This window comes from Anas acuta, chromosome Z (assembly GCF_963932015.1).
Source record: "Anas acuta chromosome Z, bAnaAcu1.1, whole genome shotgun sequence".
In the NCBI taxonomy this organism is placed as follows: domain Eukaryota; kingdom Metazoa; phylum Chordata; class Aves; order Anseriformes; family Anatidae; genus Anas; species Anas acuta.
The window spans coordinates 13109154-13135644 of NC_089017.1; the positions used below are offsets into that span (position 1 = coordinate 13109154).

General features: G+C 40.4%; 1 long non-coding RNA gene across 1 annotated transcript in view; it reads right to left on the reverse strand.

The window, feature by feature from the left end:
* The window catches only part of LOC137848354 (uncharacterized), a 79741-nt gene extending 61226 nt beyond the window's left edge, over window positions 1–18515 (reverse strand). Inside the window, exon 1 of the long non-coding RNA XR_011091304.1 lies at window positions 18306–18515. This is a non-coding gene — a long non-coding RNA (uncharacterized lncRNA). The remainder of the gene's footprint in view (window positions 1–18305) is intronic.
* Window positions 18516–26491: the final 7976 nt, after the last annotated feature.

A 26491-nucleotide genomic window follows, 5' to 3' on the forward strand; every position in this document is an offset into this window, starting at 1 on the left:
TTGAAATCTAATCTTCTCACTCCTTGCTCAATGTCCAAAGTTCAGTATTTTTCTTCTTTCATTTAAAAAAAAAATAAAAATCTGGGCTTCCTTTCTCCACCTGGCATGTGTACCAAGATACTCTACTTGCCAAACATTTCTTATACACATAACTAAATCCACTAGTCTTTCAAGAATTTACAGTGAAATATATATGTCTGCATGAGGAAGTTTGGCTAGCAGGCTTTAAAAGCATGTCACTTCGGTTTTCATATTTCTACCAGCTCATTCTGGAAAGAAAAGTATTAACTCTGCAAATAAATTGTTTTCAGAGTGAGGAATATGGATTTCATTTATCATTCTTTAAGTCATTGTCATAAAAACATTAGTGAAAACACATCATAAAAGCCTTCCCACGTGAGTTTTGGGAGACCACTTTTTTTCCAAATTGAAATTTCAAATTGATCTATTTTCCTTTATGGTGATCTTTATAAATAAATAAATAAAATAGATATATAACCCAGCCACTGCTTTTTAGGGCCTCTTGTTTACCTGCTATCTCTCAGCTATATTTTTTGCTTCCAAAGAACCTGGCTAAAATAATTTCATCTTTGTTGCCAAAGGCTTTCTTATTACATCTCTCAGAATCTTGATCAGGCGTATGTTGTTTAAACTGGCTGAGGCCAAAGCTGCAAAGAAGCAATGTGTTAAACAATTCTCAACAAAGATTTATCATCCAATGCTAACTCTATTGCTCTCTGAGTCTGTATTATGTTTGGCAAAGAAACTGTAATGAAGATCAAAATGATAAACACAGAAGATTATTAAGAATTTCTTAGATTTCCAAAGAATTTCTTAGATTTCCAAAGAAACAGAACTAGGTTTAACATCTTAGTAAGCACAAACTTTTTCTTGGGAATGACTATAGGTTATACAACAGACATTTTCACTGATAGTCTAGAAGATATTCCACGTCTAAGCAGGACTCCAGAGACTGATATGCCACAAAAAGGTAGGAATTCTTCTGCCTTCAAAGCACTTGTTGGTACAGCTCTTATCTGTACTTTCTTCCAACTAAAGTTCAAAACTCATCCCACAGTTGGTTCTTGCTGCCAAGACACTTTCAACACCATGGACTCAGAAGATGCACAATGTGCAATGTTGGAAATCCTTGTTTACCTTCATTAAGTGTACCCCCAGGAGCACATTGGCAACAAGGAGGCAGAAGTATTTTTCTTTCCTTCCTCTTTTCCAAGTTTTTTCACTTCTTAGATCTAAGGCCCAATCTGCTTTCATTGTGAAAGTAGTCACACAGTCTTTGATGTAGATTATTTCTGAAAAACTCATAATACACCAAAGTTGGAATAGCCTACTGTCTTAGAAAGCAAGCAGAAACCAAGACATCACTTCTATGTACCAGGCTAAGCTGTTAATTTAAGCAAATAGAAAATAAGTATGTTGATAAGCAAAACCATTACCTTCTCTGTCCTTGTGATAGCCCTCTATATCTCATGTGTCCTTGTGTTCTGATGTAAGCTTACCAAATTACCACTAAATAACGGTACGTTCAAGAACCTGTCCCCCCGTCCTTTCCTTAATGATACTTAATTTTCCCTTACTCTGTCTCTTCACATCTTGTCTTGATTATATGACTTCGGGCCAGGTCTGTGTGCAGTTATATATTTAGGAAGGCCCAAACACCAAGTGCTACCAGAATCCAACTGTTATAGTCTTTTTTATTGTTTGTGAGCAGTTTTGTAGGCTGGTAGTGATCAGACCATTCTGTATTTGACTGGAAGTTCAGGAAGGAATAGGTTAGGAAGCTCTGAAGGTAGTCCACCAGCCTGACCTCCTCTGAGCCTGAGCCTTCAACCTGCCATCTGCAGAATCAATATGGCTCCACTTTGACTGCTCTGCTGTGTTAGAGGCATACAGAAAGCTTCTGCTTTTAGAGAAGGTAGAGTTTGGGAATTTTCAAAAAACATCATGATATTTCACCTTGCAATGGCAGTTGTTCAGGAGGGCAGACATCTTCACAACAACAGCCGTCCCTCTCCTTCCCCTTTCCCACCTTGTATTGCTGTGTGCCATCTCACACTATGGAATATCCCTTGGTTGGTTTAGGTCAGCTGCCCTGGAGATGTCCCCTCCCCACTTCTTGCCTACCCCCAGCCTGCTGGCTCTGGGAGGTTTGGAGGCAGTCTTGGTGCTGTGCCAGCACCACTCAGCAATTGACGCAACACCAGTGTGATACCAGGGCTTTTCTAGCTACAGGTGCAGAGCACAGCACTGTGTGGGCTGCTGTGGGGAAAGGGGAACTCCATCCCAGCCAGACACAGCACACATGTATAGTGCAAACAATTACTAAAGCTTTATGATATACAGAATGTTAGGAATAAACATGTTCATTATACTGAAGGTAGAATAAGAAGCATCCAGACATGTGAGGGTTTTTCTTGGAGGTAGGTCTTTATCTCCTGTTTTCAGTCTGCCTGCTTCTTGCTTGAGCAATACTGAATCAAAGACAAAGGACAAAGGAAGAAGGGTGCACAGGCTTCCTGGCCAATCCAGGAAAACCTCCAGCTGCAGTAAAGCACTGTGTATTCAGGTGACTCCCTTCTTCAGAAGCTATCTTCAATATATACTGTGCCTTGTGTGGACACACACATCTTATTTCATATTGATCCCATTCTGATTTATGTTCCCTTTCTCATGCATTTAAACTGCAGATTTAAAAACTTAGCGTTTGTTTAGGAACATTCTCTGGGGACAATTAATTTTGAAAAGAAATGCAAGTTTTCACTTTTTAAAAAAATGAAGCCACATAAATATCCTGGAACATATTCCAGTTTCTCTTAAGTGTTTTGTTTGTTTGTTTGTTTGTTTTTGTTTTGGTTTTGGCTTTTTTTTTTTTTTTTTTTAATAGAGCATTCCTAGAGCTTCAGATTGTAAAATGTAGACCATTTATATTATGCTATATTATATTTATGCTAGTTATGCTATAACTAGTGTGACTGTTGACTGGATGCAACAACCTGTATTGTTTCTGTATTTATCATTTTTCACTATTACTTAGCCAAACATTAATCTATTATTAGTTGTGTGCCTATTCCTGTTTTACAATAGGAAGAAGGAGGGAATCCTTTCAAGTAACAAGGTTTATTTTAGCGTTTATTTTTAGCAATAGCCTTAGTCTTGAAAAGTGGCATTTTAATGTACCTCTACTGCAGAATAGTAAGGAAAAAAAAATCAAAAGCATAGAAAATGTGATGAAGATTACCTGTAATAAAAGTTTGCAAATTACATTGTGCTCTATGTGTTCAAGGTAAGAAAAGCTCTTGGTGAATGCGTGATGCAGGACTCCAATACTGCAGTGAAGACAGAAGGCCAGTGAACATCAGCCTGCACAGAACTGTACACAGTACTGAGGCCAGATTTTCTTCCAGCTTGTGACTGCAAAGCTCAGAGGTTTCTCAGTGGTTCAGTTTCACATCAGACAAATCCAGCAGGTTTTGGCTGGCGTGACTCTGAGCAAACACACACACACACACACAAACACACACACACACACAAAACCTCAGAAGACTAGATAGAAAATGTTTATATCAAGCCCCAGCAAACTAAAACATAGCAATCTTGAACAACTGTCTTTGTAAAATTGTTTCTGAGAACTCAACATCAGTTAAAAACACGATAAATCTTTTACAACCTGTTAATATATGCATGATTCACAGTTGTCTTGTAGATGTATATGGATGCCAAATTCCCTGCAGAACAGTAATGTGTTGGCTATTGTACTTCTGGTTTCTATCCTTACCCAGCAGAAGGATGAAACTAATCTTTTGCAAGAGCAACTTCCACTAATAACAAGTGGAAGAAAAAGCTTTCTGTGTGACCTACATTTCTGCAGCTATTGTTTTTTCTACTCCATAAAGTTTAGTTTTGTGAAACTGACTATTCAGGAAGTATCATGTTTTCTATATCCAAGTGTAACAAGCATTGTGAAATGTCATGTTTACCATGTTCAAGTGTTCTGGGACTGTCCAGGCTTCAGCAAATATACACTGTGGTTAAAAACAAGAAAATGTATGTGGGCAGAAAAATAACTTGTGAAAGTGTACGAAAGAAAGAGAAGATGCTAGGGTAGAGAGAACAGGACAAGTAAGAAGCAAAAAGGAGGTAAAAGTAAAGCTGCTGATGAAAACTGGCAACATTCTGATCCTTCTGCATGTAGTCTCCCTGAAATGTGTGGTGTGGATGCACAATTCCAAAACCTTCTAAACAAACCCCACGTTGCAGTTTTCAATACCTCAGCTTTTTAACACTGCACTTTTTTCGCTTGCAAAGTTGAAAAGGCAGAAGAAAAATGATGCGTCAGGCTACAGTGACTGTAACGCACATAACGTACTGCAGCTTTTAATTCTTTTTGATACTACATCTTCACAGTGGGCTTGGGCTCTGGTAAACTTGCTTGAACTCTGGACTTTGCCTGAACCAGCTGCGAAGAGAGAGGCAGCAGTAATAAGACCAAGACACTTGTTTCCTCCCCTGGTCTCTTAGACTGTCAGGACAGGTTTATTATATTGTGTAACTTTGGGCTGTTCTGTTGTTTCCCAACCATTTTTTTTGTGCTAGATGAGGATCACTGGGATCCAGTGTTCCCCAGCCATAACCTGTCATGCCCTGGCTGGCTGACAGACTATGTGTTACTTGAACCAGCAACAGTGAAATCATTGCATCGTTAACTTCAGGATGTGTTACCCACTCAAGTAAGCACAGAAGGTCCCACACGGGTTTGTATAGCTAAACTCTGCACCAAACTCTGTGTCAGCACATCTTCACAGCTTACCAGATTAATTTAGGTTTGGTTCCATATGTATGTTTACAGCCTCCACATCCTGACTGCACTACAAACCTACTTGTAAGTCAAGAAAGATTGATTTTGTCTGCTTGCCATCTCCCATAACTGAGGAGGTCCTTGTGATATCTCTAATCAAACCGGTCTATCTAATCTAAACAAGTTTTTCCCCATGCAACTCAATAATTAAAAGAAATAAAGTAGTAATAATAATATATGTGTGCGAATATATATTACATATATTATTTGCAATAATAAAATAAATATATATGGAGGGAAACATGCCATCATAATTATGATTTATCCCAGTGTTTATGTTTGCTGATATTTGGAGTAGAGATCACAGAATCGCAGAATCACAGAACTGTACAGGTTGGAAAGGACCTCAAGAGATCATCAGATCCAACCCCCCTGCCAAAGCAGGTTCCTCAGAGCAGGCTGCCCAGGTAGGTATCCAGACAAGCCTTGAATATCTCCAGAGAAGGAGACTCCACAACCTCCCTGGGCAGCCTGTTCCAATGCTCCATCATGCACCATGAAGAAGTTCTTTCACATGTCAGTGTGGAACTTCCTGTGCTCTAACTTGCAGCCATTGCCCTTTGTCCTATCCCCACAAACCACAAAAAGAGGTTGGCCAAATCCCACGTCTCCCACATTTAAGGTATTTGTAAGCATTAATAAGATCCCCTCTCAGCTTTCTCTTCTCAAGGTTGGACAGACCCAGGTCTCTCAGCCTTTCCTCACAGGGAAGATGCTCCATGTCCCGTGTCATCTTTGTGGCCCTCCACTAGACTTTCCAGGAGATCCCTGTCTTTCTTGTACCGAAGAGCCCAGAACTGGACACAGTACTCCAGGTGAGGCCTGACCAGGGCAGAGTAGAGGGGGAGGATCACCTCCCTTGACCTGCTGGCCACGCTCCTTTTAATGCACGCCAGGATCCCATTGGTCTTGGCCACCAGGGCACAGTGCTGGCTCATGGTCAACCTGTCGTCCACTAGGACCCCTATTTCCTTTTTGTCAGAGCTCAACATGGATCCATCTTTGTTCATCTGTGTTTGGGTCTTACTAGTATCCCCATACTAAACATGGGACCAACCCTGGCACATATCATACCACTGTGTTCTCATGCAAGGAAGGAGCTAATAGGAAAAATTATGTCAAAACCAATATTTAAGTGTTTCATAAATGTCTTCTACTGTTCTTCCACTGTCTGTCTGGGACATGAATAACTCTTGGGTTGAGTATTTCTGGTTTCAGATATGCTGAAGTTGAATGCTTCTTTTCAGTAACCTAAAGGTTTATTTTATTACAGGTGCTTTATTGCTTATTGTTTTTTTTGTTTGTTTGTTTTTTTCTTCTTGTTACAACTGCTTCTATCATTACTATTACTATTATCAGTCCTGCTATTATCACTTTATTGTTATTATTACTTATTAGAGTGTTATTCAATAATAATACATCAAGACTGAGTCACTGTAGAGAGATGCCTGTGATAGAGATCTCATTTCTAGTGTGATTAGAAGGTCTCTGACAATCAGTTCATAGGAAACCTGGCATTGATTATAAGAAATGTGGGAATAGAAGGCACAACTCTTATTTAGCCTGTGTGGGGAGACAATTAAAGGAAACATGACAGACGTCTATACCGAGAGAAAGTATTTGTTGGTCACTATTTAGTGTTATAATATTTTTCTGTGAAAGTCAATGCCAGGAAAAGTCTTTAATAGATTCTTGCATTGGCAAGGCAGTGTCATTATGGATAATATCCACTTCTTTGAAGCAAGATAAGTTTGAGTTTATTTTTGTTAAACAGAGCACTTAGGATGACCATTGGTAATTCTTTGATGGAAAACTTCGATCAGAAGTACTCCAGTTCTTCAGATTAAGACCTTGGCCTTTGCACACATCAATTAGTGGGTGAGTCAGAAGGTCTTTACGAGTTTCTAAACTGTCTATGGACCTACTGGAAAAATTTGAAAGATTACCCCTTTGACTCAGGGTTGATGGAGAAAGGGTAATAAAGATACCTACTGTAACCTGACAGACTGTTTAGATCAGTGTTTAGAGTGTTTAACAGCTGGGCACAGCTGACTCCTAAAGATGTTGAATTTAACAAATACAGTCAAATGTAACAGTCTTATAAACCAATTCCACACTTTGAAGCAATCATTGGTGTAAAAAGATGACAAAAAGTGCTAGTTCTCCCAGTCATCTTTTCAAACCATCATTAACTGATTCAATTCATATTGGCATTATTGTAGAAGTGTTTTTAGCAGAAGAAATTCAGAAAAAGAGGTAATAGTGGCTCCATACATTGTCTGATAACACAAATTACAGTTCCCCTTGGTTACATGGACCTTCTGTCAAGGTTTAAATGCCTGTATATTTGGTGGTTTCCAAATTGCATTTCATAAACAATCACAGCCACAATCATATAAAACAGTGAAAACTATCAGATTGGCAATTCTGTCTGGTGATGGCTTGGAAAAGTCAGAATCATTGCACAAATTTAAGGAGGTCCCTTTTCAGTACTTCTAATAAGAAACAGTTGTTCTGTAAGAGAAATGCAGATCGTGACAATTTTGTGGTGGAGGTCTAAAATGTTTGGGAATCTGTCTTCTTCTAATGGATGAGTAATACTCTTCCTTTTGAAATGCAGCATAGATTTCCCTTTTAGTGTTCAAATTCTGCAAATACATTAATGTACATTGATGTGTATTAATATATACACTTAAATTTATATATTTAAATTTATGTGTGTTGTATGGATGTATACATATACTTTTGTATGTATACATATACATTTATACATATGTACATGTATATACAAATCTATGGCTGTGAGTAGCTCCTTAGAAGTCAATAAAATTAGACACAAAGCTAAAGACAGTCAGGAGCTTAAGTATTTTGATAAATCAGATCCTCATCCTGCTCCAGACGATGAAAGTATGGGGGACGTGATTATTTAATTATTTCAGCTGGAGAAGAAAGTTTATTTTTTTCTGTTCATTTATCTTGTATGGACTTATATCTGGAGTTTGAAACTTCCAATTAAACCATAAAATTAGTAGACACAAATAAGATCATTTTTAATTTATTTTTACTAGTAGGTCACATATTCCATATACACATTTCTGTTTGCTTAGAAAAATGCACTACAATCCATGTATGTGGAACAGAAAATGAGATTACAGTAAAGTTTATGTGAAATTTTTTTTTTATGGCAACTTGGTTATTGAGTTCTGTAGACACATTCTGTGAAGGCATTCAACGTATGCTATCTTCCATCTTTGTTTGTTATACTCTGTGATACCAGAATTATGAATGGAGTTAAATCTGGTTGGTAATTGGTCAAAAGCAGTGTTCCCCAGGGCCAGTACTGGGGACAGTTTTGTTCAATATCTTTATCAGTGATTATGATGAGGGGATTGAGTGCACCTTCAGTAAGTTTGTAGACCACACCAAGTTGACTGAGAGTGTTGGGTAGTAAGTAGTGCAGTGCCTGAGGGTAGGTCGGTTCTGCAGAAGGACTTGGACAGGCTGGATCTATGGGCTGCATGCAATTGTATGTCATTCAACAAGGTGCTGCACTTGGATCATAAAAACCCCATCCAGAGGTATAGGCTTGCAGAAAAGTGGCTGGAAAGCTGCCCAGCAGAAAAGGACCTGGAGGTGCTAGTCAACAGCCAGCTGAACATGACTGGCAGTACGCCCAGTAGGCCAAAAAGGGTGATTGTCCCCTTGTATGTGGTACTGATGAGACCACACCTTGAGTACTATGTTCAGTTTTGAGTCCCACTTTACAAGAACGATATTGAGTTGTTCTAACTTGTCCAGAGAAGAGCAACAAAGATGGTGAAGGAACTAGAGAACAAGACATATAAGGAGCAGTTAAGGAACTGCATCTTTTTAGTCTAGACAAAAGGAGGCTGAGGGGAGACCTCATTGTTCTTTACAACTACCTGAAAGGAGGTTGTAGTGAGGAGGGCATTGGTGTCTTTTGTCAGATGACTAGTAATAGGACATGAGGCAACGGCCTCAAGTTGTGCCAGGGAAAGTTTAGATTGGTTATCAGGAAGGGTGATTAGGCACAGAAAGGGTGGTTAGGCATTGGAACAGGCTGCCCAGGGATGTGGTGGAGATGGCATTGCTGAAGGTATTTAAGAAATGTGTAGATGAGCACATATGGACATGGTTTAGGGGTGACTTATATTAGCTGAATGGTTGGACTTGATAATCTTGAAGGTCTTCTCCAACCTAAGTGATTTTATGATTCTGTGATCTAATAGCAAGCTACCAGATGGTGTTTTATAGTGTCCTGATATAGTATGAATTTATAAGGGTGTTCTGTAGTGATGTGCCTATAAGTATCAGTTCAGATAGTCATTCAGCTTCTCCTCACAGGTTACACTGAAACTATAAACAGAAGATAGTAGCAATAAATACACCTAATAAAGCCAGAATGGCAAGAAGCCATGTGTAGGCCCTGTGTAAACAGAATATTATCAAAGAATCAGAGAATGTGGTTGGAAGGGACCTCTGGAATTAATCTAGTCCACCCCCCTGCTCAAGCTGGGTCACTTAGAGCATGTTGCACTGAATCACAACCAGGTGGCTTTTGACTATCTCCAGAGAAGGAGACTCCACAATCTCTTTAGGCAACATGTGTAGACACAATACTCCAGGTGAGGCCTCACCAGGGCTGAGCAGAGAGGAATGATCACCTCTCTCAACCTGCTGGCAACATTCATCCTAATGAACCCCAGGCCACCATTGGCCTTGTTGACAAGGGGATCGACAAGGGGATTACTGCTGGCTCGTTGTTAACCTGCTGTCTCCCAGGACCCTCAGTTCCTCTGCAGTTACATTCCAGCAGGTCAGTCACCAGCCTATACTGGTGTATAGATGTGTATAGATGAGAGAGAGATTTTCATACCTTCCCACCAAGCTAAGCATTTGAATGTAATATACAGGTATCACATGAAGCTTCAAATTCCCTGGGCAGGTGCCTATTCACATGTTAGCAGGGCTATATCCAGGTGTAAAACTTCTGATGTCCTTAAGCTGCTTCAACCCTGTTTCAACTCAGCATTAAAAATGTTCTCCCTTCTTCCCCTTATGCAGGGCCCAGCTGCCAGGTGCATTCAGAGCAAGCAGATGGGACCAGTTCTCATACAGAAAGCAGCCAGAAGCAAGACCTTCCACACAGGTCTTGGGTGGAAGGGTCTCTGGTTTTGGGTCTCTTCAAGTTTGCAGACCTTAATGTAGTTAATTTACTAGTGGGATGTGATGTGAATATGAGAGACTTATCTTTAAATCCCTTGTCCTTGATTTGGAAGACAGGACTTGAATATGATTCCAAAAGAAATATTTAATGCTCTGCTGTAAAGTCAGTCTGTATATTGATTTCTGCACTGTTTAAAGCTAGGTATAGTACTGTCCTAACCTAACAACCACTTTAACTTTCCCTCTTTATGCTTGCTTTCTGTCCTGTGTGGGAATACAGTCCAGAAGAGGTATGACTGAAGGGATGAACACAGCACTGACATGGGAGCTCCTATAACCCAGGCAGGAGACACCACATGTGTATGTGCACATTCCCAGCACCGATCCCAGGAGTACACATTAGACAGACCATATAGACCAAGAGAATGCAGAAGTACCACGAATGGGTTTTAGAGAAGACACTCTGCTGGGGTGAGGTCTGCCAGTAGGGAACAGTAAATACTTCTCACTGTGACTAGGGCACCACTAGTCACATTGCAGCCATCTTCCTCAAAACTCTTTCCCAAAGGTAGGTGCTTTCATCCATTCTCTCAATGCTTTTGTAGCTAGCTCTTAAACCACAGCTTGCTGTGAAGTAAATGGTTGCCTTTATAAAGCTGTTGTCACTGAGCATTCTTGGAAGTGGTCTAAGACTGAGAGGCAGAGTACAAGAGAAAGCATGTTTATGTAGCCCAGTGCCTGGGAGAAGTCTTATGTTTTGACCTCTGCTCCTTGGGCTGTTTCTTTGCTTGCCATTAAACAATCATTAGGTTTGGTGCCGATGGGGAAAGAGTTAAGTGCTGAGTGAAAGCAGACACAGCTGACAAAGACAGAAATAGGAAGAACAAAACAATGCAGGGTGTGTGTGCATGTGCGTGTGTGTGTATGAAGGGTTACTACCTGTGCTGGAACTTGTGTGTTGCTACTGGAGGCAGAATGGAGGGGCTTTGTACCTTTGAACAAGGATCAGGTAGGCAGAAGTGCCTGTGGCTTTCAAATTAAATTAAAACATAGTGTTTTTTTTTTTTTCCTGCTTGGTGGGTTGTTAGGTGGCCAGATAATGGGGAAAAGGGGCAAGAGGAGAGGGGAAAAAGGAGATGTAACACATGTATATACAGACCTAGAGAGATGTCCTGTCAAGTGGTGCTTAATATTACCTATGCCTCCCACTCGAAATGTGAACTGCAGACCAGATTAGATCAGGGAATGCTAGCCATGTCCAGTACAAAATATGTTTTGTTTAGTTTGGTTTCTTTTATAACACAGAGAGAGGGAGCATAAGTTCAGGGAGGTAAGTGAAAGTTCAGGGAGATTTCTCCACATTCATGAAACCTGAGTTCATAGTCGAGTTATTGAGTCACATACAGATGAGGATCTTGCCTGGTCAGTTCAAAAAAAAAGCAGTCCAGCCCCATCCCCTTCCCCCTGTAAGCTCCTTGATGTTCAGTAGGTGTGGTTGGGTGAAGAAAAGCCAGACCAATACCAACAGCTGCATGGAATCTTTCCACGACTGAAAGGTGAATAATTAACTCTCTTATAACTGCAGCCCCTCAGGGGGAGGTGAGTCACTAGCCCGATTTAGAGTTATGTTATCTTGTAATGAACAATAAGAGGGAAATCTATACGTGTCTTGACAGTTCCAGTGAGACTTCGATGATCTGTGCCCCAAAAATCTCAAAAAGGGAGTTGATCAAAATGCACTTCTAAGAAAATAACTGATTTTGTGCATACAGTTCATCAGTGGATAAAGAAGATCATTTTTATAGGGATATGAGATTTCCTGAGCATAATGCTGAGGATTAGAAAAGAAGGGGGGGAGGAGATAGTTGTTTAGTTTTAACTGGCAACATTGTGCCAGTATCTAAAATCAGATACCATCAGGGTGAGAATTAAATTATTTTTGAGTCCAGTCATGCTAATACTGTTGTATATGGGTGCTTGGGATAGAGTGAGGAGTCCACAAAAGGCTAATATTAAAAATAAGCCTGCTGATGGGTGACTTAAAAACCTACTAATACATTTTTTCTCAATGGATCTGAATGTCCACAGGGAAATCTCCAGAAGCATGCAAATTCAGAAAGCTTAAAGTGCTAAGAAATGGAAGCCAGGATGCTAGACAGTGATTCAGTGATTTGAAAAATCTTTGCATACATTAACTGTGCTTACATGAGAAAAGCCATATAAATTGATTCTCCTCATATGGAAGGAAAGAAGACTAGAGCCCTTGGGTCCAGCACAAGGCAATGCCCTTCCTGCCTCTCCTGGGGCTGCAGCCAGTTCATTTTAGACCATTTAAGTTCAGAAAGTGGCTCATGGAAAATACCCATGTGCCACTTTTTACTAAACCTTGCAAAAGACAAGCGAAGTGGCTCTGTGCTCACTTTTTCTTGCTACTAAATTGTTACTAGCTTCATAGACCTGATAAGACTGTTCCCCTTTGGTGGATCAGCCCCACATCGTCACAGCTGTAGAGGGTCATTAGCCTCATTCGTCATTTCAACATATCATGCAGTCATGCTCTGATGGAAGGAGCACTTCTTGAGTTTTTTTACTTTCCTCTAGCCAACTTAGAAGTAGTACTAAGTGACTCAGGAGGGAGTTGTGTTTGTGTCTTCCCAGAGGGGAATGAATCAGATCCATGTGTGAGGGGAAGCGGGTGACCTGAGTGAGTAAATTAAGGGCTTTTTAGAGCTTTGGTAGGGGTTTAAAGAGGAAAAGAAGTTGCAGAGACTGCTTTAAATTATGTTGATTTCCAAGAAGCCATGACCCCTCTATTATCTGAGTAAAAGTAGGGTGTTTGCAAGCAGTACATAATAAAACAGGTAATTCCATAGAAAAATGAAAAAGGAAATAAAGAGCATAAAAAACAACAGTCTGAATCAAAGCTGCTCATCTGCTCTTAATCCTCATTAGTGGTTATTAATTCTGATGACTGTATTGCTGACTAATTAACAGCTATAAAAGAGAAAAATTTCCCACATGGTCCACAGAGACACCAATGTCCTATCTAGGGTCAACAGACTGTCACTGGGCATGTTTTAATTATTGCTTTGTCATTATCACATGTTCAGTTCATTACCACAGATGGTCCAGATCTGCAGCAGAAATCCTGTGATCAATTTAATGTTTTATTTTATTTGTTTTTCCCATGAAAATTAGAGTAGCCAGTGCTAAGAAATAGAAGCCAGGATGCTAGACAGTGATCAAGAAAAAAGAAAAGTTGAGAGTAAAATACAGTGCTGAGGACTTTGAGAATAAATATTCATCTTAGGAGGTTTCAGAATGGTAAAGCAAGAAACCTCTAGGAAGCTTTTTGCTTTTTTTTTTTTTTTAAGAAAGAACAGGAAGGATAGAAAGATGGGGAAGGATGGATGGAAGGATGAAAGGGAGAAAGGAAGGAGGGAAGGAAGAAAGGAAGGAAGGAAGGAAGGAAGGAAGGAAGGAAGGAAGGAAGGAAGGAAGGAAGGAAGGAAGGAAGGAAGGAAGGAAGGAAGGAAGGAAGGAAGGAAGGAAGGAAGGAAGGAAGGAGGGAAGGAAGGAGGGAAGGAAGGAGGGAAGGAAGGAGGGAAGGAAGGAGGGAAGGAAGGAAGGAGGGAAGGAAGGAAGGAAGGAAGGAAGGAAGGAAGGAAGGAAGGAAGGAAGGAAGGAAGGAAGGAAGGAAGGAAGGAAGGAAGGAAGGAAGGAAGGAAGGAAGGAAGGAAGGAAGGAAGGAAGGAAGGAAGGAAGGAAGGAAGGAAGGAAGATCATAAAGAGGACAAGAAAGCCACGTCCTACCATTGCATAAAATGAAGCTCATACACAAAACAAATAGATTTGTTTTATTTGATCACAAATATTTAGTGAAAAACAACACATTTGAAAGATCTACACTGCAATGCAATATTTTGCCATGCAAAAAAAGCCCATAAGCAGGACAGCCAGGCAAGCTCTTTGTTTAGCACTGTCTCACTTAATTGTCCTAGCTGGAGCTCGACCCCCGAGGAAGTTCAGCCATGCTGCTTGCAGCATGCTCTTACTTTAACTGATATTTCAGTGACTTGTTTTCTCCCTGCCGTTCAGACAGTATTTTTTTTAGCCTTGACAGAATGGCTAGACTAGGTAATCCACGCAAACAGCTGCTGCATGCAATGTGATCTTTTCCCCAAACCTTTTTAACAAAGACTTCTGAAACATCCTTTAGTTTTGGGTATGTTGGAAATATCCAGAAGCTAAAATCTCTCAATATGAAATGCAATTGACATATCAACTGTCTGACCATACTGCTTTTAGCTTGAGAAGTGTCCCAAGAAGATTAACAGGAGCAGCATGTTCACAAAACCACTCCTTAATCAGAAAGCATTCATCAGGAAAATACCTCTGTTTCAAACAACTTTCACAGAGGATTTGCTTCTTGAATACCAGTGTTCCTGTCTGTAGTAAGAAGAAAGATGCTACTGATTATTGTAGTATGAGATTTGCTAACTTCCAAACTTAGTCAAAGATAATATATTTGGTATTTTTCATTGTGATGAATTTTATAAATTGAAATTATTGGGCATTTTGTCAATCACAGGCATTGCTTTCTAGCAGAAAGCATATATGAGCCCACATAACATTAAAGTAAGTGTTGCAAATATTGAAGATATAAAATAGCATTAATGGATCCAGGGAGATTTGAAAAATGAACAGGAGAAAAGAAATAAAGGGTCAGTCTTTAGGCAGGCATATGAATATAAGGGAAAACACATTCAGTGGAAAGTGGGAATTTGGAAACCGGTCATTTTGGAGGAGTCAAGAGGTGAGAGTGGACAGAAACATAGACGTGCATTGGAAACAGGATACAAGTAGGTAATGTAGCTGTAGACTACACAGGCAAAAGTGGCATCCTCAGTGGGCAAGATGGCAAAAATCTGTTTCCAAACATTGTGCATATCATGCCATCCACAACACTCTACTATATTTTAGGAATAACGTTCTGAAAAAAAGAAAAATGTGCACTGGAGAGCAGTGAGGGAACAATAAAAAGGAGTAGGGGTGTGGAGAATTGATTTTACCAGGTAAGATTAGGTATTAAATCTGTCAAATTTGGTTAAGTGGGAAAAAAAAAAAAAAAAAAAAAAAAAAAAAAAAAAGCCAGATGGATAAATATTTAAAAGGTATCTAATAGGAAAGGAATTATTTCAGGACAACCAAAATCCTAAGAAAGGGAAAGAAGGATGGATATGAGAATGAGGTGTATCAGACTCTGAAATGGTCCCCTGTGGGATGAGAGAAAAACCATTCTCCTAGTGAGAATGACTTTAAACGAGATTGGATATTATCGTAGTGACCAAAGGCGCAGTTGGGAATATCAGCTATTTTTGAGATTTAGTAGGCAACAATCCAAATAAAATAATTTTATGAAGGTCTTATTTGTTGCTGAGCCACACACTCTTCCTTTTTTTTCAGTAAGATCCGTCAGCTAATGGAGTCTCTTGCAGTACTTTGCTATAGCTGGTCACACAGTGAGTTAATTAGGAACTAGATATACAAACACTTTGCCACCTAAATCTGTGTCTGTCCAGCATCCCTAAATAAAAGTAATGAGGTCTGCTGTTGCATGGCAATAGCATTACTTTGCAGTATATATTTCCATATCCTGTGCTCTCCCAAGCTGTCTGCTTGCTGCAAGTACAACCCCTCAAGGAAACTGAGGAGTCAGAACTACCAAGGTAATGCCAGTAAACTAAACCTTTAGGCATTTCTTTGCTTTGATCCAGAGAAATGCATGTGCTGTGCTGTTTGTACCCTCAGAACAAATGGCAATCTGGGAACTAGCATGGATATTTAGAGCTGGTATTTAAATAACATTACTTGGGAAATTCCCACTGCTTAAGAAAAGACCAACTAAAACAAGAGTTTTCTTTCCCAGAAGGCTGAGACAGGTATAATGAGGATTAGCAGGCATAATTGATATCATTTCTGTATCCTAGAGGATTGTATGAGTCATCTTTCTAGTCACGTCCTCCCTGTTCTAAGGACTGATGAGAGTGAAAATGTTGCTGTGAAGTGTAAAGGGGCAACATAAACATACTGTGCGATACAAGCAACCGATTACAAACAAATAACTTCATTATGCCACATCCATAATAATTCCTCCTTTTTATATAGTACTTTTCATCTGTAGATCTCAAAGTGCCATACAGATGGAAAAACTCAGGATGTAAAGCAACTAGTTTGAGGTCATTCAGGTAGACAACGGCAGCTCTGGGAATAAACCACAGTGCCTCACTCTGCATTATGAATGCCCCTCCTGTGCAATCCTGGAAAGGATCACAGCAGCAAGCGCTTGGAGCAAGAGAGCGTGTAGCTGGAGCTGAAATCAGCCTGAGTCTGATCATAAGACCACTGTGAATTAGAAAGGCCAAATTCCACCCTAATGTGCAATCTCTCTTGAAATCAACTGGAGCTTTGTATTTAAGTATTTCCAACATTTTCCTTCCCATGGTGCCTGAGTACCAGTGAAATTACATCACACTGAAACAGTCTCTGAGGATGATTCCTTACTACTTCCTATTAGCCCCAAGAGCCACTATGGATTGTTTTATTTTTATCCTTTTATCACTTTTTTTAATTGCACATAAACACTGGGCCTAATTCACTAATCATGCTAGAAAATGGAGAAAAGGATTATTTACTACCTAAAACTACAGTAGTGCAGTGATGCCTCTGGCCTAGAAAGTACAAAAATCAGCATGAAATGATTTCAGTCTTGACAGTGTAAGTGATTAAAAAGTGCAGAAAAAAAATTCTGCAGGCATCCAACATTCACAGTAAGAGAAGCAAGGCAGATAATAGCCACAAACCTTTCATGTGATTAAAAAATAAAGGACAGAATGTGAGAGAAATCAAAACACAATATATCATAAATTCCAAAACTATAAATTGCATTATGCCTGAAATTTGGAAGGTAGAACACATCCTACAGATTCCTGGAAGGGAAAGAAAGGCGCTGATCCTGAAGCCACAAGTCTAGAGTTCCTTGCTGGCTTGGCTGCGGGCTCCCTCTGTAATCTTGGGCATATTGGTTTACTTCTGTTTCCTCTCCCACATTGTGGGTGTGCCTACATCGCAGTCAAAGTGGGATATTAAAGCTTGTCAGCCCAACTGAACTAGCTTCAATCAAGTTAGCTTATGGACTGTTAGTAACGTAGCTGTACTGAGGAGTTGGGTAAAGACTAAATTCTTCAAAGTGAATAATGAAATTTGGGAAAAATAGGATCTGAACACTATCAGAGCAATCCCACTCATCTAGATTTCACATTATTCTTTATTTTATGAAATGAGTACTTTTTTTTTAATTAAAAACAAACAAACAAATATATTTTCTGATTAACAGTAGGAGTTGAGCCAGAAAATGAAAAAAAAAAAAAAAAAAAAAAAAAAAAAAAAAAAGGATGATGGTTGAAGTTTTCAGAATCATTTAAGGGATTTAGCCACATGCTTCACATTAATGTGAGAGCTCTGCTCTGGGATCCAGATCTTAAGAATGGGAGATCTGTTCCTGAACTCCATCCAAATCATATTGTAACTAGGGTATGAAATGAGATGAGTTAGTCTTCCACAAGGGTAAGACCAGCTGAGAAAAAGTGTGTTTTAAAACTGTGAAGACATTTTAATGGAAAGTTGCTTATTATTATGTCAAAGTATAGCAACTGGTAAATATAATTGTATTAGGCTGCAATTACATATATCTTAAGAAAACACTCGTATATCGTGTGGAGGGAAAAAATGATCTACTTTTTCACATGAAAGCACAGCAACAGCGTAACTTAAAACACTTACAGATCAGTGTCAAAAGCAATAACACAGCAATGGCACTTCCCCCCCTCCAGCTAAATTGCTCTTATGTACTCCTAAAAACAGCATGATAGTTAAAATACAAATAATGGATATTAGATGGAAATGATAGTTGCAAAGTACAAACACATGTAAGAGAGTTGCTTTAGAAAGTATAGTAGGAGACAGAGTAAGAAGAAAAACTTTATTAATGTCAGAAAGATACAGTGAAATATTTAGTGAACACATGTTTGGGATAAGAGTCAGGATGAGGAGCCAGATGCTCAGCTGGTGAATGTTGATGCAGCTCTGTTTAAATCAGTGCGACTACGCTGATTTACATCATCTACAGATTTTGCAGCTGGCTTCAATACGCATACAAACTTTGAAAGTTATCTGGACTTACCTGTGCTCTACTCTCTGAGAAAAAGGCTGGAAGTCTGTTGGGATCAGGATTCTCAAGGAGATCTCTTGTGTTTCTGTGGGCTAGAAACATGGTGAAGACAAGTATTATTGTGGTTAGGACAGTATTTCTGCATTTTCCTAGCCCCGCGGGAAATCAAAATGCATACTAAAAGCGAATAATTAACCTAACATTGTAAGCCTTCAAGAAGCATTCATTCTTGTATGATTCAAGCTGTATTTTATATGAATCAGTGTTCCCCTCCCTACTTAAATGTAGACACATTATTTCTGTGGTCTGGAAGCTGAGATCGGATTTCACCCATAATGATTTTAGCTGCCACACAGCTCATCAAAACTGCAATTATAAATACCAGTGTTTTTCTTTTTCTGGAATGTAGACTGCATCATACCAGATCCTGCCAAAAGATGCAAAATTAGCACTGCGATGGATATACTTGTGCAACCTCCAGGGAAAGACAATTAGGGAATAAGGAATAAGAGGAAAGAGGGAGTTCTCACTGCCCAAATGACCAAAAGACTAAATCATCTTTATATCCATCTCCTGCACTGTGAGCTTTTGATTCTGCAAAACCTTTGCACTGAGAAACCACACGTCAGTCTCAGAAGAAGTGATGATGGCTTGCACGTAGCAAGTTTTGAGGCTGATTAGCAATTGCCCTGTAACGTTCATGGGTGTGATGAGCACTCAGAAGAAAACCACCAGATTTCTCTCTTTCTTTCTTCTTTAAGCAGCATGTCACTTACATGTTCCTGTGGAGCCACCTGAAGGGCTCAGGCTAGAGTTAGGACAGCTCTCCAAATTCACTTGTAGGCCATCTGTTACCAAGAAGCAAGTTTTAATGTTTCTCTCCTGTTTACATTCTACCTGTGCAGGCTTGCATTAGACTTAAATCTCTATTGAATCCATGACAGGTGTAGCAAACAACTGTAAATAATACCAGACATCTTAGCACTCTCACTACAGATGTAGAGATAGGGGAAGCAAAGGCCGATCAGACAGACATACCTGGAAGTACAGCACTATCGATCCTGCCTCCAGCTTAGGGCTGGTCCAGGGCTGGCTCAGTTCCTCATTCCAATCCATGTGGAAATTGAATATACATTTCCCATCTGCTCTTTTTGAAGCAGTAGCTTTACTTTGACAGTGCTTTGAACTGTCTCCCAAACTGCATGAAAAATTCCACAGTGTGTTCTGTTTAATCACACTCAGAGATTTTTGGGAAATAGTTCTGATTAGTTCCAATAGTATTAGAAATGGTAGGGCTGTGCTTTTACACATAGGGTATATAAATTTTCCAGATGCATAGACTTTAACAAAGTGACCAACTTCAACATTGATGAGAAAGGCAAGAGAACAGGGAAGAATGTTTATGAAGATTTTAACCTGTAGAAAAATAAAGACGTCTGTGAGCTGCTCAGTTTCCAGCACAGATGGGAGACAGACTTACAGGACATGGTTCCGGAAAGTTTTAGCACTAGCTGAAAGGCTACGAGGACTCTGACTTACTCACACTGTAGCTAATGGAAATTAGAGGCATGGGACACAGCATCGGTTGCGTTCTAGGAAGAACAAGCCTAAACTACAATTTTTCTGAAGACTTCAGATTCTCCTGAAAGTATTTGTGTAATGTCTGGCTAGCCAAGTAGTTTCAGATGTTAATTGAATTCAGCAGCTCTATTAATGCAATCAGAAAGTAAAGTAGTACAGATGCAAAGGTTCAAATATGTGTTACGATCTCAGCAAACCAGAGGACTCAAGTTATTGAATATTAAATAAATAAAGTTATGTTTGCCTCTACGATTTTACTCCTTGCTTCCTCATGATGACTGTACCAGCCAGCCAGTGGAAATCCAAGCATCAGTTCCATTATCTGGATTTTGTCTACACCACAGAGGGTTTTGTTTGTTTTGTTTTAAATAAATGAATGTTATTAAGTTGGTTGTAAAAAAAAATGGTAATTTGTCTATTAAAAGTCACTGAACAATTTTCCCCTCTGAATCAAAGTAATTACAGGAAAATGTGAATATTTTGTGTGTCTGCCTGCTTTCCTTTCATAAGCAGTTGTTTAAAACATAGAAGCCCTATGTGGTAATTCTGGAAGACAATTTCATATGCTGCAACATAAACTTGTGATTGAGAAAACAAATCAGTGCAGCCCGCGCAGATTAAAATAGTTAGACTGATAGGCATTAAACTACAACTGTAATCCGAGAACCAATGCACCTTCTGAAATCGCTCTACATTCTGTTCTTTGTCCCTCTCTCATCAGACATCTTCTATCATTAACCTGTGGTGAAACATAAAGTTTCTACTGTTAAAATTTATGGCCCATGCTTACATTGGAGCAATCGTAAATAGCAAAAAGAGGGGATGCAAATAAATTCTACATTATTTGGTCTTCCATGGGCTAACAGACTATGCATATACAGCCAAATAGAAAATTAAGAATAGAGAATATAGGTCATATATTAAAAAAGATGTGTACTCCATTTTGGTAAGCAATGATTTAAAAAATATAATATGTGATCGTGATCTTGGAAGAAAATTAGCTGTTGGGATAAACTGAAGCTTCCAAGTTATCTGCCTGGGCAGGCTGCATAAATTCTGTGAATGACAAAAAAGAAACACTACTACAGCAGCCTTACCTGCCAAACATGACCACATGTCTGCAACAAGTAGACAGGGACATATGGAGACTCAGGGCACACTGGACAATTGAGCAAGCAGCAGAGCTGGGAGGAACTTGCACCCAACAGCTTTAAGCTTCTGGTCCACATGCAGCTCCATGGCTAATGGCTGTGTGGCTTCAGAGCCGCCAGGACAGGTGGCGCTGGGGAACACCCTGCCACATTGTCAGTGCAACTTGCAATTAGCCCAGGCCAGCCTGCAATTAGCACTGATGTTACTCTGGAGAAAGATTTCCACTGGGAGGCCCACAAACTGAAGGTGTACCAGAAGAATGCAAAGACCCCACAAACTGTAGGCTGACAGCTAATTTAAGGGGAAACTGTGCTCAACCAGCCTCATTGCCTTCTATGTTGGATAGATGGGGAAAGAGCAGTGGATGTCACCTTGACTCTAGCAAGGCTTTGATACTGTCTCCCATGACATCCTGCTAGCAAAGCTGAGACAGTGTGGGATAGAGGAGTGGACAGTAAGGTGGGTTGAGAACTGGCTGACTGGCCAAGCTCAGAGGGTGCTGATCAGTGGCACAGAGTCCAGCTGGAGATCTGCGACTAGCGGTGTTCTCCAGGGGTCAGTACTGGGTCTGGTCTTGTTCAACATCTTCATCGATGACCTTGACGAGGGAATAGTGTCCACCCTCAGCAAGTACGCTGATGACACAAAGCTGGGAGGAGTGGCTGACACGCCAGAAGGCCATGCTGCCATTCAGCGAGACCTGGACCGGCTGGAAAGATGGGCAGGAAGAAACCAAATGAGGTTTAATAGGAGCAAGCGTAGAGTCCTGCACCTGGGAAGGAACAACCACACGTATTAGTACAGGCTGGGGGATGACCTGCTGGAGAGAAGCTCTGAGGAGAAGGACCTGGGCTTCCTGGTGGATGACAGGTTGACCATGAGCCAGCACTGTGCCCTGGTGGCCAAGACCAATGGGATCCTGGCGTGCATTAAAAGGAGCGTGGCCAGCAGGTCAAGGGAGGTGATCCTCCCCCTCTACTCTGCCCTGGTCAGGCCTCACCTGGAGTACTGTGTCCAGTTCTGGGCTCTTCGGTACAAGAAAGACAGGGATCTCCTGGAAAGTCTAGTCCACGGGACATGGAGCATCTTCCCTATGAGGAAAGGCTGAGAGACCTGGGTCTGTCCAACCTTGAGAAGAGAAAGCTGAGAGGGGATCTTATTAATGCTTATAAATACCTTAAATGTGGGAGACGTGGGATTTGGCCAACCTCTTTTTGTGGTTTGTGGGGACAGGACAAAGGGCAATGGTCAAAAAATGGGGCACAGGAAGTTCCACACTGACATGTGAAAGAACTTCTTCATGTTGAGGGTGACGGAGCACTGGTACAAGCTGCCCAGGGAGGTTGTGGAGTCTCCTCTGGAGATATTCAAGGCCTGTCTGGATACCTACCTGGGCAACCTGCTCTAGGGAAACTGCTTTGGCAGGGGGGTTGGACCCGATGATCTCTCAAGGTCCCTTCTAACCCCTACAATTCTGTGATTCTGTGATCTCCTGCAAAACAGAAAGTAGTGTTTAACCCTTTTGTGTATAATTAAAGGAATCTCCAGCAGAAATAAGGAAATCTGAAATGGCCGTGCTTGATTTTTGGAATGTTGAGTGAGGAGGACTCATCATGTATCTTAGGTCATCCACACAGACTTATTCATGTTGGGTTTCTTTACAGTAATGAGTGAGGAGTAGGCCCCTTTATGGTGTGATTCATTTAGGGCAGACTTCTGAAACCAATCAGATGAATTCCATCCTGAAAGTTACTGTTTCTCTTCAATGACATATAGGTACTCTTGGGTGAGCAGTTCACATTTGGTCAGTTTGCTTGCACTAACAGTGTATTCTCCAGTGCACACAATTCTGAAACAGGTGGGTACCTCACAGAATAATACAGAAAGAACCATGAGAACAAACACATAATTGGGAAATTATCCTGGAGTGCATTTGGAAGAGTGTTGCCAGCAGCTCAAGGGAGGTGATCCTCCCCCTCTATTCAGCTGTGGTGAGGCCACACCTGGAGTACTGTGTCCAGTTCTGGGCTTCCCAGTACAAGAGGGACATGGAGCTACTGGAGCGAGTCCAGAGGAGGGCTGCTAAGATGATTAGAGGCCTGAAGTACGAGGACAGGTTGAAAGAACTGGGCCTGTTTAGCTTGGAAAAGAGAAGACTGAGGGGAGACCTCATCCATGAATATAAATATCTGAGGGGAAGGTGTCAAGAGGGTGGAGCCGGTCTCTTTTCAGTTGTGCCCAGAGACAGGACAAGAGGCAATGTGCACAAACTGAAGCACAGGAGGTTCCGTCTGAATATGAGGGGGCACTTCTTTATTGTGAGGGTGACAGAGCACTGGGACAGGATGCCCAGAGAAGCTGTGGAGTCTCCTTCTCTGGAGGTACTCAAAACCCGCCTGGATGCCTTCCTGTGCAATGTGCTCTAGGTGATCCTGCTTAGCAGGGGGGTTGGACTAGGTGATCTTCAGAGGTCCCTTCCAACCTCAGTCATTCGGTGATTGTGTGATTCTGTGAAATCTGTGTTGCACTGAGGAAGAGTAGGAGCCTACACTGTTCTGCTTAATGACTGAAAAATTAAGAGTCAGTCTTATATTCTGTAAATCCATAACATACCACCAATCTACCACTAGCTCTTCAGTTTAACAGACACCAGTGTAGGAGTTTGTATGAGAAGATAAAAGAAATTCAGAACAGAAATAAGGAATACACTTTCAGCAGTAATTCTAATTATAATGACAACAGTTTAGCAAAACTAATCAAATATTAACATCATGTCCTTCTGCATCATATAAAACAAGGAAGAGCATCAGGAAAAGACACAAATTAAATAAGAGCTAAGTGCTGGACAGGGAAAAATGATGTTATTATATATCACCACCTGGGAAATTCTAAGTCAAATCTCAGTGAGCTCAGCTCTCAGTTTTTGGAAGTTTACCTTCTGGACTTCTTTTCTAATACCGAAGGAGCAATTTTACCGTTCTGGAAAGAAAAGCCTTGTCCAGAGGTGTGAGCCCAAGACAATGAGCCAGAAACACTCTGTCTAATCCAGTTCTGTCTCTAACTGCTTTTGTTGCCTTGGGCAAGTCACTTAAACTCTAAGCTAAGAACATTAAACATTTAAGAGCTATGTTAATGCAAAGTATTTTCATTTTCAAAACCTAACCTGTCAAAAGCCATCAGTACAAGCAGGAATGAGAAAAAGTCCAGCCTTGCTAGACCCATAAGGAATTGTAGGGAGTCACAAGCAATGGCAAAGCCAAGGTGTAGGAATTCCAGAAGGAAATGGGAAAAGGGGGATTTGAATCAATCTAAACAGGTTGGGACTTATACTTTAATTCATTAAGTTTTACTCACCTGATACAAGATCAGATATTTCTCTGCAGAGTACATACTGAAGGTTTGTGTAATGAGGGGAAAAATCCTACAGCATGTGGTTGTCATTCCAATTGGATGAAACATAAAAATTATAAACCTGCCATGGGTACACCAAAAAACTCGAACAAAGAATGACTCTTGAAAGCTTTAATATCCTCCCACTGGGAAAGGATTAGAAAGAGTGAGCTAGATTAAACATAATAATCTAAATTCTGCTCCTGATTGCATGCATGTAAATCTAAAATAACATAACTTAAAGACTTATATGGGACAGAAACTGGTGTCTCTATGAGCCTGAATTTTGGCCAGCTTTTATTTCAGCTGGGAAGAAGAAAACATGTTTATAAAATCTGAGCAGCCTACAGTTTATCTGCCTTTAAAAAGACACACACTGTGTGCAAGCCAATAACAGGCTTCCAGTCATGCCGAGATGCTGAATTGTACTGAATAACATACCTTGACAACAGCATATATTCCAGTAGCTGGAGCACAGCTTATTATGTTCTCCTGTCTCTGTATCAGTGCCAATTCAAAGGCATCAGGACAAGCTGATAATATATATAGATTGTACTGAGCTTTATGAAAGGATGTATTTCTCTCAGAAAACAGACACCAGAAATGGTGAGGTTAATGGTATGGGGCTTAGGAAGATGTACTATTTTCATGGCCTTCTCGTTCAATCTTTGGCACATCCCTGAGGATGTCATTTATCTCATCCAGTTCACGGCACTTCACAGAGTCTCCCTCAAGTCCAATTGTCCTGAGACCCTCAGAGGGTGAGGTGGAGAGGCAGGCTTCCCTGGGCAGCGATAAAACCCAGTAACATCTCAAGCATCTTCTGAGAATGCCTGACTTTCCTCCTGAGTGCCAACCATCCTCACAAGGTCAGAATTTCTGACTTAGGTGCTATAAATGGCATAAAAGCAGGATAAATCCTGACTGGCGTGCTGGCTGATTTGATTGCTCAGCTGCACGATGGAAATAATAAGATCTGACAAGGGAGATGTGAAGATACAACAGAGACTGTGAAGAACTCAAATGTTATGATAATAGATGTTGTACATGACCTTAAAGCAGATAAATATGAAACAAATTATTCACATACCTTTCATTAGTCCATCACTGAACCATTCTGATTCCAACACAGCTGCAATGACCTACATTTTTTTTCAGATATTCCCTGTCCTTTCCTTTCATCTTTTGTTTTCATTTAATGTGCTTGTAGGGATTATTTTTAGCTAAAGATGTATAATTCGAGCGTAATAAATAAAAACACTTAAAAAAAAAAGTGTTAAAAAAAAAAACAAACACTAAAAACACTTTATTTTTTTCACTGAACCCCAGGAAACACTCGAGTTTCCCCATCTTTATTTTAAAATCTCCACCCTAGGAGTACATGCAGCACATGTGAAGAACGTCTGGATAATGAGTAATTCTGAGTCACAAATAATGCTTCCAGATTTGCACTTTTGGCAGCTGCAATAGGATTCCCTGTTTCTACTGTATCCAGTCCTTTCCTTCAGCTCTTCCCCCTCAGAGGCCCTGGTTCTGTAGACACATTTAACAAGTGGGTCCTTCTGTGTACATGAAGCTTTATTGATTTCAGAAGATCCTACCCAGGAAGCCAGGCAACCTGCTCATCACTGCAGCATAATAAGTTTTTGCCACCTTCTCCACTATTTCAGCTGCTAAAACATAAATAGGTGGCTAAGTGTCTAATTCCTACTGACACCAATGAGACAGAGCTGCTTAGGCAAGTATCTAAGTACCCAAATTATAATAAAAACAAACCTTTTATCCGCTGAGATGTTCCCCACTGTATCTTTCCATGCACCACCAAGGCTGCCTAGGTGTCACTCACAGCATGGGGTGCCAGCTACTATCCAGTAGTTCATGCTGCAAACCAAGGATCATAAATACTGGTGAGAAGAGCAATGAAAAATCTGCAGTGGCACAGCTTGTAAGTGTATAAATGCACAGAAAATGCATTTACCATCATTCTACAGCAGCAGCCATAAAAATTTGTTTATGTAAGGAAAACCTGTACTTAGAGAATAGCATCTCTGCTGCCCCTCAGGATTACTGTGCAT